Source organism: Alligator mississippiensis, chromosome 3, assembly GCF_030867095.1.
Source record: "Alligator mississippiensis isolate rAllMis1 chromosome 3, rAllMis1, whole genome shotgun sequence".
NCBI lineage: Eukaryota > Metazoa > Chordata > Crocodylia > Alligatoridae > Alligator > Alligator mississippiensis.
Genome location: NC_081826.1, coordinates 285,536,221 through 285,550,745, shown reverse-complemented (window position 1 = coordinate 285,550,745; position 14,525 = coordinate 285,536,221). Strand labels below are relative to the sequence as shown.

Below are 14,525 nucleotides of genomic sequence, written 5' to 3'. Positions count from 1 at the left end.
CGTAGCTATTACTCCCTTCAGAAAGGCCTAGAAATCAGGTCTCCCACTTCCTGGTGGGTGGGACAGCCATCACCAACGTGGGGCATGTTTGCAAATGAAAATGACTATAGACATCAAGTTTTATTCTGAACTCAGTGCTACTGTTAATATGAGGTAGGTGCCTCTCTTCCAGGGGTTCCATGTCTGTGGATGAAGAGGAACCTGCAGTACAGCCTGGACTCGGGCACCTAAGCTCAGAGTAGGGACAGGAATTTGGATACACCTTTGTGCCTGGTAATAAGCTGATGGAGAATAGGTTTAGGTTGGAGATCAGGAGGCAATATTTTATAGTTAGGGTGGCCAAAATCTGGAACCAACTTCCCAGGGAGGTGGTCCTCGCCCCTACCTTGGGCAAATTCAAGAGGAGGTTGGATGATCACCTGTCTGGGGTCTTGTGAACCCAGCATTCATTCCTGCCTGTGGCAGGGGGTCAGGCTAGATGATCTGTTCAGGTCCCTCCTGACCCTAGTTACTATGAAACTATGAAACTAGTTCCTATTGAGTAGGCTCTAGGTACCTCCCAGCTCAGCATCTGCTCAGTATTTGGATCACTGTCTGGATGCTCCCCTCTCTCTCTATTAGCTAGGGTACCTAACTGTATCAATTTAGATCACCCTTCTGGCCTGAAGCACCCTAATTATTACATGCCGCAAAGCTTAAGTGGAGTCACATACAAAATCAAGCTGAATCTAGGCCCTTGTCTTGATAGTTTAAGATGAATTTATAGCAAAGCTATAAATTAGTGGTTACTGAGACATAAGGAATGTTAACTCAGTTACACTTTCATGCAAGTAAAGTTCAAAGAAGCACTTGGTGTGTGAATGAGGCTAATTTCACAAAGTTGTAAACAGTATGAGCCAGATCATCTGAGGGAGAGAACGTATCCAGAAAAATAAGAAAAATGAATTGGAATCTATTTAAGAAGAACTTACTAGATGCCTGAAAAGTCATAATATTACAACTGAGAAAGAAAAAAGAAATTAAGAAGAAATTGTCAGTAGTAATGAGGAAAAGGCATAAATGCTGCATACTGTATTACCAGATTCCAGGCTGTATTTTGATAAAGCCAGATGATGTATTTATAATTCCTCATTCTCATTTGATATGATTTGTACCACCATGGTAATTCTGGAGTCCACAATTCAAGAAAGATGTTGAAAACGGGATAGATTTTAGAAAGAACAAGACGTAAAGATTCTGGTGGAAGAGAAAGAGCTTGATTAGGTTGAAGACTTTTTGTATTTAGGCTCAGTCAGACTAAAAATAGTTTATGGGATATTCAAAGAAGAATAGGAAGAACTGCCCAAGCAAACTTGTCAAGAACTGGAAAAAAGGAGGGTCCGGTTTACAAAAAGAAACCAGACTTTTCAATGCAATTGTATGGATAACAATCATCCATTGGATTGGACCTTGAAAAAAAGATAAATTCAGAGACCAAGAGCATTTGGAATACACTCTTATAAAAATATTGAGATTTCCTTGGGTGACTAATCTAATGAATAAGTATTAAAAGAGTATTAAAGGCATGACAGGAGACTATCAATACCATAAACAGAAGGATTTGAAAAGTCTTTGGACATGCGTTTAGAGAAGATGGGGACTGCCTAGAGAAGACTTTCATTCAAGGAACTGCGGAAAGAAAAAGGAAAAGAGGAAGACTGCAAATAGAAGTGGGGATCATTCAGATAACAAGATTAGCAAGCCATAGACAATTGCCACCAACCCTTGAATCAAAAAGGCTTGAAAAAATAATAATAATAATCAGGGGAGAGTCACAAGAATGATGAAAGTACTTGAAAATAGGGGTTATTGCGAGTTCAGTTTTAGTTGGCTTATCAAAGAGAAGGTTAAGGGATAAATTGATCACAGGTTTTAAGTAACTATATGAGGAACAGAAATTTTATCATTGAGGGATCTTCAATTGAGCAGAAAAAGTGTGACCCAAATCCAGGGGGTGAAGATGACACCAGATGTATTGGCTGCCTATACACAAGCTTGGGGGTGAAAGAAGGAGCGTTTTAATTAGAGCAGTTCCCAGAGAGCTAGACTGTTTTAATTAGAATGCGAATTAGCAAACTCAAAACAATTGAGGGATACAATCGAGTCTGCTCCCTTCTAATTAAAATGTGAATGAGCACATCTATAGGGAGCCTTCTATACTACAAATAAGATGTGATTGTTTATCAAATAAGGTAATTACTTTTGAAAGATTACCAAGGGCTAGAGCCCTGGACTCTCCTCCTGTGAAGCCACAGTGATGCTGGCTGGCACAGTTGTGTGCTGGCCTGATGAATGACTTTGCTTTAACAGGCAGAGTGGATAATGTTCCACTTAGAATAACCTGAAATCTGGTAGCTGGAGCACTTAATTGAAACTCCCTCTTGCTAAGAAGAAAATCAAACCCAAATCTCCCTTTTGCTGGGAAACAGATCTAACTCTAGCTACTTCAAATAAATATTGCATTTTGCACAACACTTGGTCCCAATGATGTGTTAGGCTTGTCTTGAGAACACCTTGATAAGGCATTTGGGCAGAAGAATGCCCGAGTTCATGCATCCATATCAGGGTTGGGTAGGAGCTAAGCACTGAGCTACTCACACTGCAATAATTTTAGACACGTGCAGAAGCAGAGCTCTGTACCCAGAAAACTTTAAATCCCAACAGAGATGGACCTCATGGGCTCATCCAGATGAGTGTGCATGTGGAGGGGCAAACATTTGCCGCAACACAAACAGCAGCAGTACATACTTGTGCCACTGCTTTGTCCCCCAAGGCACACCCCTGCACATGTGCTCCATCACATGCCAGATTAGTCCAGGGTGGTGTAAGGAGCCCCCATCAGCCTTACCTAGGGTCCTTGGGGGCCTCCTGGGGCAGTAGTAGTGCTGATCTGGCTGTGTGGAAGCTGGCCGGCAGCCATACTGGGGGGTTTTTGCGGTGGTTTTTTTTTTACACCGAGATCTCCCAGTGTCAAATGTTGGCACAGTGTTGCAAATTAACAGCACAGTGAACAGGTGCACGTATGCTATGTGTAGTTTGTGGTGCCTCAAACAGCTTTGAGACACCGCAAACCACATGTACATGCTCATCTGGACACTCCCCATGAGTTTAACAGTCTTCAGGATAAAATGGCAACTGAATAGGGACTTTTTGAATCACAGATTTGGACTTAAGTAGCTCAGTTGTGTTTAAGTTTTGTCTTATTAGATTTAGCCCTAAATGGCTTGCCTAATGTCACTCTGGAAGTCTGGGGCAGAGCAGGATATCTGGGTGTCTAGAAACCACTCTAAGCATCTTTCCTTTCTTTATAAGGATTTTGGTGTACTCTATAAAAATGTCCCATTAAGAAGAAAAGTATTTTGAACCAATGCATTGCATTTGTTCCAAACAGAAGAGCTAGTGTAGGGATCCTAATGAGAATTACTGTACAGGAATACAGATACTACCTAACCTATGCAGTCTTCAATGCATCAGTATCTCTGAGGATGATGAATATTTATAAGGGCTCCATGAACCACTTGTGCTTTAGTATTAATTTTGTTGTAAATTCTGGAGCACACCATTAGCATTTTTTCCTCTCTGCTCAGTCTTGTGGATAAGCTGATACTTGCCAAATGTGTTTGCTTATCATTTTGCTCAGGTTCCTTTAATTTACCCTGAATGTACAAGGTTGCATAATGTGAAAAAGGTTTCCTGGAAGAGTACAGAGGGCTGGGACTAAAAACCAAAAAGCCCAACTTCAGCTTATCTTGGATCATGTGGTGGTTTCTGTTCAACTGGGTAAACACTTTCAAATATTGCACATAACAAAGGCATTGTTCATCCAAATGCAACAGCCAAAGAAAGACATTTATGGAATTGTTGTTCTTTCCCCAGTACTTCCATGGTCTTTGGGAAAACTAATCTCTGACATTAACTTTTACTTCCCTCTCTATACTAGCAAAGGTGGGCTGGCTAGAGCATGGAAGTAGAGAGCTTCTGTAATATAGTGGGCAGTAATAAGTACCTATGTAAAGTAGGCAGTGCCTGCTCCACACTCAACTGTGCAAAGCCCTGGCAAGCCTGATCAGCTGATCACCTCCCACCAGCTTTTGATCTAGGCAACTTGGGGACTGTAATTTGTCCAGAAGAGGTCTTGCCTTTTCCTTCTACTGTCGCTTAGCTGTAGATGGCAAGGCTGCAGTTAGTCTTGGCCGAAGAAAGATTGTGATGAAGGCATTTTCTCCAATTTCCTTAGCATTGCTATATTTTCCCTTTCCAGAGGTTTGTTTATAATCCTTACTGATTGATTTTAAACATTTAAAGTTTTTGCTGTATTTTTCTACAGCCATATTTCTGTCCTAGTTGTAGGGGAGTTGTTTGGCATGCATTTGGAATCAGAATTACTAGAAAACATTCTGGGGTGGCAAAAATGGATTTTTACTTAGACATTACATGGAAATGTCTGGATTATTTGAAAGAAACAATTTAATACTACTCAGTAAAGCCTCTGCAGGGGAAAAATGAGCTCCAGTTGTATATTATAGATTGCTAGAGACCAGCTGTGTTGAGCCAGATTTGATGATAAATAATCTTTTTGTCTCAGACCAACAAGGCTACCTGAATGATAAATAATCAGCCTTTGATGCAGATGTGATACAGATATTCATTCATAGAGGTGCTTTTTACAAGCAGCATTGTCAAAGTCATTCCATGGTGATCACTGAGATTTTTAGCCTATAACTCATTCTACTTTTAGCCTATAACTCATTCTACGGCTAAAAGTTAATTTTCAAGAACCATGCATACCTGAGTACTGAATGAGATGCTTTTAGCTCAGAGGACACAGACCTTCTTTAGAGCTAGCCTGCTTGGGAAAATTTCAGGTCTGCAGAATTCCTGCTTCTGCATCAGTTCTACAGGATGGTGCACAATGTCAAAATCATTTTTTGAAAACTGTATTACAATAGGACGTTCAGTTCAGTTTTGCTTGGTATCAAACTGCTTAGTTAGGAATCACCTGGATCCTAGAAACTTCCTTTACAAGTATGATGGGGGAGTCAAATACCTCTTGCCCTGGGATGGATCCAGACCATGGAGCTGCTTGCAGGCCAGATCCAGCCCAGGTTATGGCAGCAGCAGTGGCTTTGGTTCCAGCTGCCACCATCTGTTGCATTCCCCATGCTGGAGCTGCTAATGACACATGTTTTGTGCCAGGGTGGTGGCTCTGGCACAGAACACATAGCAACAGTGGCAGCTCTGGCATACACCACTGGACATGCCGTGTTAGCTCCAACTCCAGCTCCAGCACAGAACACGGGACATGCAGATGTGATGCAGAGCACAGGATGTGCAGTGCTAGCTCCGGCACCAGCTCCGGCACTTGGCGTGCAATAGTGCCAGCATGGAGAGCAGGGTGTGAAGTGGGAGTGCAGAGCACAGGGCACATGGCACTAGGTGTGGTGCAGAGCATGCAGCAGCAGCAGCAGCAGTGAATGATTGGGCCAGTGGCTGAGGAGCTGGGGCTGTGGCAGTGGTGATGGGCCAAGTGGATGTAGGGCAACTGGAACTGTGTCAGTTCTCGTTCACCCTCCTGCCACCTATTGCAGTGTCTATTGTGGCCCAAGGGCCAGGATTCAGGGTCACTAACTCCTGGCTAGCCCCCCCGCAACTTCCAGGGTGCAGTCACTAGCCCAGTGGGGTGGATACAGAGGCTCTGCTGGCCAGATCCAGCCTGTGAGACATATGCTTGATAACCCTTGAAGTAGGGAATCCTTTCAATTAATCCATTAGCTGAAGCTCCCTTACTTGTTTTCATCCCAGACTACTATCTAACAAAGATCACAATTCAACAAGGCTCTTAAGCATGTGACTAACTTAAACACAAGTGGACTCATTGACTTGGATATTTATATGGGCTACATGAATCAATTTGTCCTGATTGTGTGTTTAAAGTTAGGCATACGCTGAAGTATTTTGCTGAAGTGGGGACTTGGATTATAAACCTCTCTAGGCAAAACCCCATCGTTTTATATTTAATCAGGCTTGTTACACGGTCTTAACAAGTGCTGTTTATTTAGTATAAGAGGAAAGTTTAACTGAAAGATCACATTTTAAATCAAATCATTTTACTGCGAGGCAGAAACGCATGAATGTAGAGGTGACTTTTTCCCAACAACAAATCTATTTTAGGGCTCTACTCGCAACAGATACTGGCACTGACAGTTCCTGGTTAAATGATGGAAAGATTGGTAATGAAGATTAATTAAAACAACCTCTTTCTTTTACTTTGGCCCATGGAGATTATTCGCTGTCACTTGCTTTGAGGCAGCATGAACTAGCACATTCTGCTCTGCATTACACAAAGACTTTCCAAACCAAAGCTTACTAAAAATCACTGATAAAACCCCTTAAAATTGCAGGCAAGTACCTCTGATCTGCTTTTTCCCTTTATGCCTCCAAGGCAAATGAGATAAACTGGATTGCTCGTATCCTCTATCCAGAGGGCCACCAAGTTTGGGTGACATCACAACATTTTTAATGCATTCTTATTGGAGGATCCTATCTGAAGCTTTGCTAAAGACATCCTTTTTCAGCAGCAACATAAGCAATTGCTAACCCTGCCTCTTTGGCTGCCTGTTCTCACTGTCATTTCTTGTTACTGCTACCAGGTGCGTGTTAAACTGGCTGATTTGTGAATGTTTCACCTAGCCTCATTTTTATCTTCAATTTTGCTCAACATATCAGATGCCTTAGCTGCAAAAAGTCCATAACAAAAACTAAATTAAATTGGAGAGTGCGCCATGGGAAAAACTGAACTATGGTCTGCATCATTTTTGTTGAGTTGCACATACATTCAACATGGGAAGAGGAATTAATTTCTTATTTATTAGCTGCCTGTAATTGGTACATTGTAGGAATCTCACTTGAATAACCACCCACTAGAGTTTTCAGAGTGTTTATTTAAGACTATAATTTCTCTATTGCCACATTATGGTTTTTGAATTGCTGACTTTGGTATTTTTATTTTCTTCCCATGTCTTTGAATGTGTTTTTATTTCTGCCTTTGTTGGCATGCTTAAGTGTTCTCTGGGTATTATGTACACAAATCATTAGAGATACTTTAAGAGCATTTTGTCTTCGACCTTTCAAACCTTTCACGGTTTTCTTGTGTACTTGATTTGTGCTTATAAATACAATATCCCCCTCCTTTCCCTCTATCCCCTATAATCACAAAGTATTACAACTAATAGAAACTTTTTTCCACATTATAAAGTGAAATTAAAGAATATTTTTCTTCTAATGCACATGTATGGCCAAAAAAATAACAATAATCCTGAAAGTGTTTGTGACTGTTTAATTTAATGGTATAAGTACTGAGGTTGTGGCTACAGTTCAGGCCATCTTTACTGAAAGGTTAAATGAGAGCAATCTGATTTGGGTTATGTATACTAAGCAGAGTGAAACAAAGATTTCAGAATGACATCTGGTCTCAGTAGAGAGACCAGTTCTCTTTATGCATGTCCAGCAACCTAGGAAGAAGAAGCCATATGGGCAAGCAAATTTATTTTCCAGTGTAATACACCTAGAGATAACCTACACAATTTTTAGGATGCATGAGTAAAGGCATGAAGTCATAGACTGAAGAAATACTAGCTTGTTTTCATGACAGGTTGGTGTTTTCCTACATGGAATAGTTTATTAATAGCTGAGCTCTGCATAACAGAGATACTGATGTACTACAGCAAGATCACAGAATGGATGAAGGAACAACCTTAAGAGGAAAGGTTTGGTATTATAGTAAATATGTACACCTTGGCTAAGCAATTCCCAAGGGGCACAGAAATGTATGTCTACAGAAATAAGAAGGTTGTGGGCACCAAGGATGTAGAGAAATTATTTGGTGCGGTGCAGACAAGGGTGCTTATAGACCGTTAGGGGCTGGAAGGTACCTTTTAGATCCTTGGGTCCAGTCCCCCGGCACTAGGCAGGAAAAGACAACTGGGGTCAAGTGACCCCAAAAGGAGACTGGACAGTCACCTTGCTGAAGATTTCCAGGGTAGGTGATTGCACCACCTCTGGAGGGAGTTTATTCCACAGTCTGGACACCCTGACTGTGAAAGAGTTTTTCCTGGAATTGAGCCTGAAGCGGTCTTCCAGGACTTTGTATCCATTGCTCCTGGTCTTCCCCAGGGGTACCCTGGTGAACAGCTGTTCACCAAGTTCTTGATGTATTCTCCTGATGTGGCAGGAAGCTGCTACCAAGTCCCCTCTCAGCCTTCTGTTCTGTAGGCTGAAGAGGCCCAAGTTCCTCAGCCTCCTCGTATGGCTTATCTTGCAAGTCCCTGATCATATGGGTGGCTCTTACTTGGACCCTCTTAAGTTTTTCTAAGTCCTTGTTGAAGTGCGGTGCCCAGAATTGGATGCAGTACTCCAGCTGTGGTCTCACCAGTGCGGAGTACAGTGGGAATATCAGTTCCTTAGTTTTGTATGAGATGCAATGGTTGATGCATGCCAGCGTGGTGTTTGCCCTGCTGGCCACAGGATCGCACTGCCAGCTCATGTTCATGTGATGGTCTATCACTACCCCTAGGTCCCTTTCAGCCATGTTGGAAGTAAAATTGTTGCCACTAAACCTGTAGGTATATTGGGAATTGTTTGCCCCCAGATGGAGCACCTTAACTTCTGAGTATCATAGTATCATAGTGCTTAGGGTCGGAAGGGACCTAAACAGATCTTCAGGTCTGACCCCCTGCCCAGGGTAGGAATGGGTGCCGGGGTCATATAACCCCAGCCAAATATCTGTCCAGCCTCCTCTTGAAGACCCCCAAGGTAGGAGAGAGTACCACCTCACTTGGGAGTCCATTCCAGAGTCTGGCAACCCTAATTGTAAAGTAATGTCTCCTGATATCCAGCTTGAACCTTCTCTCTAACAATTTCTGGCCTTTATTCCTAGTAACCCTGGGTGGTGCCCGGGGGAAAGAGAGCCTCCTCCAATTCCCACTGGTCTCCACTGGTGAGTTTGTAAATGGCCACCAGATCCTCTCTCAGCCTTCCCTTGTGGAGGCTGAATAGGTTCAGGCCCTTTAGCATCTCTTCGTAGGGCCTACCCTGCTGACCCTTGACCATGTGAGTGGCCCTCCTCTGGACCCTCTCAATGCTAGCCACATCCTTCTTGAAGTGCGGTGCCCAGAACTGGACACAGTACTTCAACTGTGGCCTGACCAATGCCACATAGAGGGGAAGGATCACCTCCCTGGGCCTGCTTGTGATGTATCTGTAGATGAATGACAAGATGCGGTTGGCCATACTGACCGCTTCCTCGCATTGGCAGCTCAAGTTCATCCTGGAGTCAGCAATGACTCCGAGAACCCTTTTTGCCACCGTGTTGACAAGAAGGGTGTTCCCCAGCCTATAGGTGTGTTGCTGATTCTGTCTCCTTAGATGTAGCACCTTGCACTTGTCTGCATTGAATTCCATCCTATTCTCATCTGCCCACCTTTGTAACCTGTCTAGATCTAGCTGGATTCTGTCCCTCTCCTCCAGCATGCCCACCTCAGCCCACAATTTGGTGTCATCAGCAAATTTGGACAGTGTGCGTTTCACACCCACCTCCAGATTGCTGATAACGATGTTGAACAGTACAGGCCCCAGGATCGAGCCCTGAGGGACTCCACTGCCCACATCTCTTCAGGTCAAAAATGACCCATCCACCACCACTCTCTGGGTGAGACCATCAAGCCAATTTGCCACCCATCTGAATGTGTAGGCATCAGTGCCACAGTCACCAAGTTTTTTTAAGAGAATGTGGTGGGAAACTGTGAAAGGCCTTCTTAAAGTCCAGGAAGATGACATCCACCTCAGCGCCCTCATCCAGGGACTTTGTGACCTGATCATAAAAGGAAACCAGGTTAGTCAGGCAGGATCTGCCCTCAATGAACCCATGTTAGTTGCCCCTGAGCATTACCTCCCCTGTTGGGCCCTTGAAGACTATCTGGACCTACTGATTTAAACACATCCAGCCCCTCCAAAAGGCCATAACTAGGTTGTCCCTGACCCTAGGCATGGCAGTGCCTTGCCTGGGTCTGTCTGCAATTCTAGTGGGGGAGATGTCCTGGTCCCTGTTCAGGAATGTGGAGGCAAAGAATTTGTTAAAGAGGTCAGCTATTCCATTTGCCGCAATCACCAGATTGCCAAGCCTATCATGTAGGGGCCCCACGTTACCTGGTGCCTTCTTCTTACTTCCTATATATTTGAAAAAGGACTTTTTATTATCCTTAATTCTGGTTGCTAGCCCTAGCTCAATCTCTGCCTTGGGCTTTCTAAAAGCCTCTCTGTAGTCCCAGGCAATGGAGGTATAATCCTCCTGGGTGATAGTCCCTTGTTTCCACTGTTTGTACGCCTCCTTTTTTGCCTTCAGTTATCCCCAGGCATGCCTTTGCTGAGTCATGGCGGCTTCTGAGCACTCCTGCTCCCCTTGGTGCACACTGGGATTGGCTCCTTTTGAGTTTGGAGGATCGTTTCCTTGACGAACAACCACCTGTCTTGGACTCTCATCTCATTGAAGCTCCAAGACCCCAATGCCTCTCCTACTAACCTTCTTAGCTTACAGAAGTAGGCCCTCCTGAAGTCAAGGACCTCTGCCTTGCTGCTTGCTTTTGCCATCGTGTGCCAGATAGTAAATGCTAGCAGGCCATGATCACTGTCACCCAAGTGTTCAAGTAGCTGCAGACCCCTCACCAGGTCATTGCCTGTGGCAGGGACCAAGTCCACCAAGGCATGTCCCCTGGTGGGACTATGCACCTCTGCCAATGTCAGACTCCAGAGAGCTGTACTGCTCCCTCACATAGAGAACTACCCCTCCGCCTTTTCTTTCTGCTCGATCCCTTCTGTGCAGGGTGTAGACCCCTACGGCTATGCTCCATCATGCAAGGAGTCCCACCAGGTCTCTGTGATCCCTACCAGGTCATATTGCCCACTAGAGAGCAGAAGGGCTAGCTCCTCCTGCTTGTTCCCCATGCTCCTGGCATTGGTGTACAGGCAGCCAAGGCCCCCGACTGACACCCTCATTTTCCTGAGATGCTGTGGGAGAACCGTTCTATTAGCATTTTCAAAAACAGTTATCTTAGTGTCCTCCACATGGGAGCTTTCCTGTGTGCCAGTCCCCAGGCATGCTGCACTTGGAGGGATATAACTTGAAGTTTTGAGATAGAATTAACTAAGAGAAGAACTTCAACATCAAGAAAATCTTCCTGATCATGCTGTAGAGGAAAAAAATCATGTGAGAAGTGGTTCAAACTTTGATTTATTACTAGAATGAGAAAACACTGAGGGCCCCTCTGCATGTGCAGGTAAAGGAGCAATGAGATCAAATGTGCCATAGCCAGAGGTGTGATTGTGGGATTGTGCATTAGATCACAACCTTATTGTTGATGGAGGGGGAGCCTGGGATCCCTGCACCAGTTCCCTGCTGTTTTTCTTCTCCACCCTCCCCCTGTGAGCCCCTCATCTGTTGAGATTTGTAGTGCTGTTCCCCGCTGCTCCTGCCGTGGGCCCCACACCTGACCCAGGAGCCACTGCAAGCTTTGTCAGCTGCTGGGTTGGCAGCAAGTGCTTCAGTTGATAGCACTCCCAGCCCCACGGGAGCACCTGGCCACCCGTTCAATTAATGGCATGATAAGAACAAGCTATAGAGCTTGTGGAACAACGTTATAGTTTATTGCTTGTTTTATCATGCCATTAATTGGTTGAACATGTTGGCGGTGGCAGCGATCCCTCACAGCCAAGGATGATCACTCCCACGGGTCAAGTAAAGGGTTTAACATATAGCTGGGTCACAACATAAGGCGTGATTAACTGGTTAATCACGCTTTAAGTGTAATGTGTCAGTGGGGCCTAAGAAATAGACTTTAGGCTCCAGAATGAACAATAGACGGTCCTCTGATCCCATACACGCCGGTTCCAATTACTTTAGGAATCATTTTACAGTTCAGGGAATGTCCAAGGTGTAACTATGCTGTATGCTTTTCAAAAACATTTTCTGCTGTGTATTAGTATGCAGTTTGACAGCTTGTAATTAGCACTTCTCTACTTCAAAGACACCAATAGCATAGCTTTGTGTTCCTCTTTTTGGTAAAAGTAAAGCAAAAAGCACCTTTGAGTTACCCTGAGCATGTTTGCAAAGAAAGTGCAAGATGATTTTATATGTTTTTTTCTGTATCTTTTCTTAGATGAATGGATGAAGTTGGGAAGCCATATTTTTTCACTTCAAGATAGAAAGAGGCACTAGAATTATTAGCTGTAGCAACTACTTTTTTCAGTAAAAGCTCTGATAACTGTCAGTATTAAATCTGGACAGTTGTTCACAATCAATTACACTTAGGTCTTGATTGGTTTCACAAGGCCTGCCAGGGTTTATTTCTCTATTAACTCTTTCCTACCTCAACATACTCCAAATAAGAGGATTTTTCTTTATTTCTAGTAGTAGACCTGGGAGGCCACAAGTAGTTATATTCTGAAAATTGGAAGTAGTAATAATAGAACTAAGATAGATGTCTTGTTATTTATCTAGTTTGTATCTCACCAAATGCATGGAGACAGCTTAAATATGCAATATCAGCATGAACTTTCTACCTAGCTACTGTTCTCTTTGCTAATAAAATAATAATCAGTGCTTATTTTTGATGCAGAAAGAATGTGGAATCAGTGCAAGTATAATGTAAGGATCAGTGATCTATAATACATTGTAAGCCAATCTACAATCACATGAGGAAAACATTTGGGGGGGGGGGGGGTTAATAAAATTCCCTGTCTTTTTGTGGGGGATGAAGGAGTATCTTCATGAAGATGACATTTGAAAGTGGACTGGGCATGTTTCCCAGGAGAAGCCACCTGAGACTTCTTAGTAACATTAAATGGAAGCCAGTCTAACAGCCTTACAATGCACCTCTAAGCAGAGAAAAAAAACTCCTATCACAATCAGTTACTTTCCTTTTAAAATACAATATTTGATTATATCATTTTCCATTTATAATGCTCTCCATTCTTCAGCCTGGACCGATTAACATTAACATTTGCAGTACTGTATCACAGTGTTTAGAGATGCCTATTCGATAATTTAGCTTTGACTAAAATTAAGTGATTATCCAAAGAGCCAATAATTCTACCTAAACTACATGGTCTAGAGGGAGTCTATTGAATTTATCTTTAAAATAATATCTCTTTGTGCCTGGACTTCTTTCAGACCAGCTATTAGTGGGTTTCTAGAAAGTGGCTGCAAACATTAGCAGATGCTTAGTGGCCAGCCGCATTTTTACCCCCCTCTACGCAGTTTGCTTGTTTCTACACATTTGTGCCCTGAAGACAATCTGGATGGTTCTTCACTGACTGCAGATAATTCTGAAGCAAACACAACTTTCATTTTCAGTCATTGCAAATGTGTGAATAGCATTGGGTATAACTGGTGAAGAGAAGAAGTTTTGTTTGAAACAATTGCCTTTCACTTTCTTCTTCACAGCATTCAGTTTACATGCACGATTATACAACTCTTAATTTAAGGGAACTATAGTCTTTTAGGTACAGATACTAATCTCAGTTTACCTCCTCAATTCATTTTTCCCTATAATACCCTATTCCAGATAATATTCTGTAATGTAGCTACAAACATGTGTTTCATTACAGTAATTGTCATTTTTTAACTAGAAATGAGTCTTAAAATATACAAAACACAACAATTATATTTTGTAACATGAAGTTTTGATATGAATGATGCCTTATTGGAAATAATAGCAATAACAACAAAACAACAACAAAAATGCCTGGTTGCCTAGGAGTACCAATCCCTTGTGCTTCATCTATGATGGGCAATAAATAAAAAGGGACTAGATATAATACCAGGCTCCCAAAACCATTTTTAGCATGCTGTATCCTTCTAGGCATTTGTTGCTTCATTTTTTATCAGAGATGTATTGTTCTGTACCTGGTTATTAATTCATATTTTTCATGTAAATTATAATCATATATTGTATGTGCGCGTAATTAATAAAAAAAAATTCTTATAAGTATATTGAATTGCCTGGAATTGCTCAAGTCTAATTTGAGGCAATGGCCACAAAGGAAAGGAAAGGTGGAGAATAAAGGTAATGAAGATAGGAACATGTGGTTCCATAAGTAGCCAGGTTGCTGACAGTTTTATTATGGCTTGGAAGCATAGGTGTTTTTGCTCCCCCCTCCACCCCGCTTCCCTTTTGCTTCCTTTCCTCTAGATAGCAATATATTAAACTTCTATCCAGTGGGAAATACTGGCATGGAAAATTGTGCAAACATTCAGTGGCTCACACTCTTAGCTGGTATTAACCATAGCACTACTGACTTCAACAAAAGGATATTCATCTTTACCTGCTGAGAATTCGCCTATATGGGTGCCTATACAATTGTTCCAACACTTTCTGATTAGAATGCATTGGAGCAGACTTGATTAATCAGGCCCTTAAGTCTTGATCAGGTCT

General features: G+C 42.7%; 1 protein-coding gene across 1 annotated transcript in view; it reads left to right on the top strand.

Moving 5' to 3' along the window:
* RAB27B (RAB27B, member RAS oncogene family) overlaps positions 1–14,525 on the top strand; it is a 224,569-nt gene that overhangs the window by 115,369 nt on the left and 94,675 nt on the right. The window lies entirely within an intron of this gene.